Source organism: Stomoxys calcitrans, chromosome 3 (assembly GCF_963082655.1).
Source record: "Stomoxys calcitrans chromosome 3, idStoCalc2.1, whole genome shotgun sequence".
Taxonomy (NCBI): domain Eukaryota; kingdom Metazoa; phylum Arthropoda; class Insecta; order Diptera; family Muscidae; genus Stomoxys; species Stomoxys calcitrans.
The window spans coordinates 123,440,557-123,446,556 of NC_081554.1; the positions used below are offsets into that span (position 1 = coordinate 123,440,557).

General features: G+C 41.3%; 2 long non-coding RNA genes across 2 annotated transcripts; one reads left to right on the top strand and one right to left on the bottom strand.

Annotated features, from left to right (window-relative positions):
- Window positions 1-2,287: 2,287 nt before the first annotated feature.
- Window positions 2,288-4,950, bottom strand: LOC131995704 (uncharacterized). The gene is made up of 2 exons (XR_009397561.1): window positions 4,588-4,950; window positions 2,288-3,467 (listed from the first exon to the last, which is right to left on the bottom strand). It is a non-coding gene; the product is annotated as an uncharacterized LOC131995704 (long non-coding RNA).
- A 195-nt stretch (window positions 4,951-5,145) lies between these two features.
- On the top strand, window positions 5,146-5,753 carry LOC106093885 (uncharacterized). Its single transcript, XR_001222418.2, has 2 exons — window positions 5,146-5,487; window positions 5,545-5,753. It is a non-coding gene; the product is annotated as an uncharacterized LOC106093885 (long non-coding RNA).
- Window positions 5,754-6,000: the final 247 nt, after the last annotated feature.

Below are 6,000 nucleotides of genomic sequence, written 5' to 3' on the forward strand. Positions count from 1 at the left end.
ATATGTTGGAGACCTGTGTAAAATGTCAGCCAATTCGAATAAGAATTGCGCTCTTTGTGAGCTCAAAAAGTTAAATAGAGAGATCGATTTATATGGGAGCTGTATCGGGCTATGGACCGATTCAGACAATAATAAACATGTATGTTGATGGTCATGAAAGAATCCGTCGTACAAACTTTCAGGCAAATCGGATAATAATTGCGGCCTCTAGAGGCTCAAGAAGTCAAGATCCCAGATCGGTTTATATGGCAGCTATATCAGGTTATGAACCGATTTGAACCATATTTGGCACAGTTGTTGGATATAATATCGAAACACGTCGTGCTAAATTTCATCCCAATCGGATAAGAATTGCGCACTCTAGAGGCTCAAGAAGTCAAGACCCAAGATCGGTTTATATGGCAGCTATATCAAAACATGGACCGATATGGCCCATTTACAATACCAACCGACCTACACTAATAAGAAGTATTTGTGCAAAATTTCAAGCGGCTAGCTTTAATCCTTCGGAAGTTAGCGTGCTTTCGACAGACAGACGGACGGACGAACGGACGGACGGACATGGCTAGATCGACATAAAATTTCACGACGATCAAGAATATATATACTTTATGGGGTCTCAGACGAATATTTCGAGTAGTTACAATCAGAATGACGAAATTAGTATACCCCCCCATCTTATGGTGGAGGGTATAAAAATTGTCTAATCTCCCTGACAATGCTTATTACTATTTTTTTGCGTAGGGAAAAGCGCGTTAGATTTTTATATCTACTGCTGAAAGATAAGGGTTTATTTAATTAGTCACTCCGCTTGCAAAACATCGAAATATCCATTTCCGGCAGTCATACCAGGCTGAATGCGAATTGGGACTTATATAAAGAGTCGCTTAACCGGTACAAGATCGGCGAAGAGATTCTCGTGGGTCGGTTTTGTGAATCGGGTGAACGAGTCCTTTAGGTTTCGGAAAGTGTTTTCTAAGGACTCGAAGACCCTCGGTACTTTTCCGAGAGATGACGGAACCTGAACACATCTAGAAATTTTCGAATTCTTGGTTTCAATGCACTTTCCGGGCTGCCCGGATTAGGCCAGTGAGCAAGCACTTTTCGGCCCATAGAACCGATTGCCGTGGAAACTTGATCAGTGTAACGGTGATTTCCGATGTTAAAGATGTCCCTCGGATAAAAAGCAGCCGCTGTTGTTGATTGAGGGGATGATAACAGAGGGAGAGATGATCTGAGCTGTTAATTTGTCCGGGCCTTACAAATCTACCGGACCAGATGGTATATTGCCTGATATCATACAGAAAGCGGGACCGTATGTCATAAGGCTTCCTGTAGTAACTGTTTTGCTCGGCTAGGTGCCGACTGGATAGTAGGAGGTTATGGTGTTTTTCATTCCCAAGGTCCTGCCCAAGGAATATATGCCAATCAGTCTCTCGTCCTTCGTTTTGAAGACACGGAAAATCCACGGTAGCGAGTAGAGCTGGCAAGCTATCGATAACCAAAGGCAAACTATCGATAACAAATGAATTCAGACAATATTTTGAGAAACTACTCAAATCTGAACAACTATCGCCGGACTTATACTATGCACCACTCCTTATAACAAATGATCGGCTGGACAGGAGCTTTTCAGTGGAAGAAATTAAAGGTATGTTGCCTAAGACAAAACCAAATAAAGCAGCGGGAGAAAATCGGATCCCGTATGAATTTTTTACTAATGGTCCAAATAAATTCCTCACAAAATTAGCTGATATATATAACCACATATACAACAAAGGCGTAATAGATAAAGCGTTCACCAAGACAGTGATATACCCAATACATAAAAAGGGAGATTATGATGAAGCTGAAAACAACAGGGGAATATCCTTTATGAACACGGTGGCAAAAATATTTTTGGGGATTATACAGTCCTGGACTGATGAGCACAAAGCACTGGTAGAATATCAAGCGGGATTTCGGAAAAATTATACGACCACGGATAACATATACAATTTGTCATCTATTATCACCATAAAATTTGCCGAAAAGAAGAAAATATACGCGTTCTTTGTGGACAGCGTTTGACAATGTAGCTCGAAGTCTCCTATTTTTCAAATTACATCAATTGGGCATATCGACCAAATTTGTCAATATGATCATGCATCAATGCATGAGAAGTTGTCCTTCAATGGCTAAAGAGTTGATATTGTACCACAATGCAACTACCTTGGGGTTATACTTATACCACAATTGGTGTTCTTAAAACATATTTGTTGTGTTCCCAATAAAATACGCAGATTGGTTTGACTTAAACGTTTACAATAATGTATTTCACCATGTTCGTTAAAAGACAGATTTCATGTAGGTGAAAAATAAATAAGAAGAAGACAGCAAGCTAATGATGATAAATAAACGAAAAACGATTACTAATAGAAGAGTATTCTAATCATACGAATTCAGATATAACATTTATCTCCTTCTACAGAGAGAAGGCGACCGCGTTGGTCGTTGCTGTGGAATTGTCTCAGAGGACGACATCATCGGTTGACTCTTAAGCTGCAGAGAGGGGGTTGGGTATTCATCACCGCTTTAAAAACGTAGAAGTTGCTATCACATGTTTGAGCACTCAATTCCTCATTTTTATGGCACTGTGCTGTGTTGTCTGACGTTCTTGATTGCTATTGCTCAAACTGCTGTGATTTCGTCGTACTTGTCCACTTGAAGCATTTCCTCGTTTTCTTCTCCATGCCATGAGCAATTCATTTCTCCAGCATTACTGTCATTCATTCCTTACGCCCGTACCTCGCATCTGATCCATATGTCTTATCACCCGACTATTTTCAATTCCCAACTCGTAATGGACCTGTCCCAACTTCTTCGTAACGACGCCTTTCTGCCATTTTGTCCCTCGTTGGCCAGAGAATAAGAAGTATACTTCATCGCGCACATCGAATCTTCTTCCACCCTCCATATCTTTCTTTAAATACCGCCTAGATTCTATCCTTTCGGGGATACTTTCAGGTTTCACCAAATCAAGTCACGTTCTCAATTGCAGCCCCAAAAATAGCTGAGCCGGTGACACACCTGACCTCGAGTGAGGGGCACTTTTGTATTGCCTGAGAAGTTTATTGAGGTTTTCTTGCAGCGTCTGCCTTGTTGTACCCATAGCCTTCAAAGCGTTCTTTACGGTCTGAACACTTCGCTCAGCCTTGCTGTTGGTCGATGGATCACCTTCACCTCCAGCCACTTACTATACGCGTCAATAACTATCAAAAGCATCATGCCCTGGATTGGCCCCGCATAATCCATATGCACGCGTTCCCATGGCCCTTTCGGGTACTCCCAATGATGTTCTGTCACCTTTCTCGGTCGGTTCGCCACGCTTGCGTATCTGTAGCATTTCCTTGCCATTACCTCAATATCCGAATCAATCTTCGGCCAGTACCCAAAAGAGCGTGCAATTCCTTTTATCTTCGCCATTCCTAGACGTTCATTGTGAAGGATTTCCAATATAACCTGCCTGTACTTCGGTGGAACGATGACCCTGTGATTAAATACCAGGCAGTCTGCGGATAACTTATAACTGGCCATAGGTGACTTGTACGCCTTTCTAGTCAAACATTGGCCCTTCTCCATAATCCGAACTATCTCACCCAGTGGGATCATTCCTAGTCTCCGGTAGTCTCTGAGCCGTGACAGGCAACTGGTTTATTTGTCTCACCATAAAATAGTCGAATTCATCGTACTCACCCACATCCGATTGTTTGCTCTGTTTAATTTGTCCCACTCGTTGATCTGAACGAGACAAGTAATCTGCATACTCTTATACCCCACATCAGACGTAAAATGGCTTAGAAAATCTGGGTAGTTAGCCATTCGAGAGATGCAGATGGCCTTAAGATCTGCGACAATGGTCCGTTATTAATGTCCACCGGCGAGCATACAGCTATTTAAAATATGGCTGCGTGGCCTACACAATTGCCAACGCCTCCTTATCCATCTGTGGGTAACGTTGTTCAGTTGGGGTCATTGTCCTGCTGGCATACGCCACTGGCCGCTCTTCCCCATTTTCAAGGCGGTGTGACAACTCTGCTCCAAGTTCTGTCTTACTGGCATCAGTTGCTAACAAAAATGGCAGCCGCGAGTCCTGCAAGACCATTTCCATTTTACGTTGCTATATTTCGGGGATATTCGCAGCTCCATATGCCTCCCGTTTTGGCCGAATCAGACCGTGCGTCGCCGTGTTCAACGTAAGTATCTCACTGAATGAATCGTCCAATACTAAATGGCAGTTGGCATCAGTAACTTCAAAATGTGTAAATATCTTGGGTGTTCATCCACCACCATTTCAGGGTTTACTGTTGACGTCAAAATGTGTAAATATCTTGGGTGTTCATCCACCACCATTTCAGGGTTTACTGTTGCCCGTGATTCGAATCGATTCGTTATTCTTGGTAACTACGTGAGTGGTGGATGCCCGTTCTGAAAAATCCACTTTTTCATAAAATCCCGCCGCAATCTTCGAATCTATCCCCCTTGCATATGTATCACGAAGGGCATAGGGAATCTCTCGTGGTCTTGCGATTATTGGTCTGACATCACTTTTCATTTGCGCCCCTACAGGGGGACCAATCTGCCAGCTGTTTTCCCAAATACGTCTTGGAATTTCTCCTACACGTACTGTAGTTTCTGCCTCTGAGCCGCACGTAGTACCGCCTTTCCCGATGAAAAGCTCAAGCACATGCCAACCATTCCAATCTATCATTCGGTTCGCAAATAAATTCTCGATATTTATTTCTTGAGCATATCCACTCACGGACACATAATGTATCCAACTCATCATTCGCCACATACAAATTCAACAGCTTCGTGGTTTTGCCCAATGTTGCCTTTACCACCAACCTACCAATGCAGTCAAATCCATGGCCAATGTAGCAGGCAAAACGCCTTTCAGCCCTCAGCAATCTGTACTTTGGTCTGATAGTTCGCAATTTTTTTTTTTACAAATTATGCTACATGCTGCACCCGAGTCCAGTTCAATTTCCACAATTTTCCATCAATAGAACTTGGAGCATTTTTCAAATTGGTCGTTTTTTACATTTCTTCTTTGTTTACGTTTACTCCTATTTGATGACATTTTCAATCAGCAGGTTTGACATCCTTAATGAAGTTCATGGGGCCTATCCACTTTTTGTTTTCGCAAGTGACCTAACCTCCAATACTTGTGAATCCTGTACTCCGGCAAGCAAATATAGAATCTATGGATGAAAATGTTTCCCGAAGTATTTGAAACTACGCAATACGAAGACAATAGCTGTACAGAGAGCTCAAAGTTTATAAAGATTTAGAATTCTCGAGAGGAGCTTTTTACTTTAGTGGGGATTATAGCTCCAGAGATATATCGTGAATTTTCAAAGCTAGATGTAACCTAATATATTTGAATAGCAATAAACATTGGTTCAATGAAACGGAAACCAAAGAGTATACGTTATGCAATACGAGGTAAGATGAAACCATTAAACAATTTATTGGAATGTGTCCAAGACTTAAATCTTATAGAAGGATGCACTTTATCAAGCCTTTCCTGGTGTAATGTAAAGTGATGAGTATACTTGATGGAAGAGAAGCAAAGCAGCTCTACAATATCGAAGATTATTAATTAATGAATTCAGTTAACCAATTATTCCATGTGTTTTCTTTAAAACCATATCTAAAAATACAAGTTTGGGCTGACGACAGGATTCACTGAATAAGGTTAGGCCAAGCAATCAGCCGACATACAATTTTTTGAATTTTTGACAGTAGTCGGCATTGAGGATGTCAACTTGCTCTTTGCTTACATTCTCACATTCGTTGATGGTTTGCATATGTCATTTATTTAAATTTGAATTTTGAAACGTTTGAAATTTTCGAAATAAAAGATTTGAAAAACTACATTTAGAACTTTTTCTTTTCCAAGACTGCGGCTTCAAGAAACATAGTTTTTGAATTGAATACGTCTACGCCTTTGTCAGC